The following is a 397-nucleotide window of genomic DNA, read 5'->3' as shown; positions in this document are numbered from 1 at the left end:
TGGCACAGGGAGGTCAAAGGGTGCAGAGCTGTCTCCTCAGGTGCGATGAGCTTCTACCCGTGTTTCTCTTATTGGCACCCATATGCCCAACAACAGAGGTGAGTGTCTTATTTTAGAGCACAGATCCTCACCAGCGGGAATGGAATACGCCACAGACGGGAGGCAAGACCGGGTAGTATTTTTGCGCACCAACTCTCCGTGTTTCTCCCATATTTTAGAGGGAGGTAATATATAATATGTATATGTACATTTGCATGTATGCATGTTATCTATGTGCATGCATACACTCTAGATAGTATATGTAGATGTGTATAACATACACATATGCATATACATGCCATATATATGTATATATTTATATATATATAAATATGTGTGTGTGTGTGTGTGTATATAT

Source organism: Myotis brandtii, unplaced genomic scaffold (genome assembly GCF_000412655.1).
Source record: "Myotis brandtii unplaced genomic scaffold, ASM41265v1 scaffold201, whole genome shotgun sequence".
NCBI lineage: Eukaryota > Metazoa > Chordata > Mammalia > Chiroptera > Vespertilionidae > Myotis > Myotis brandtii.
Note: the sequence above shows the minus strand (reverse complement) of the source record.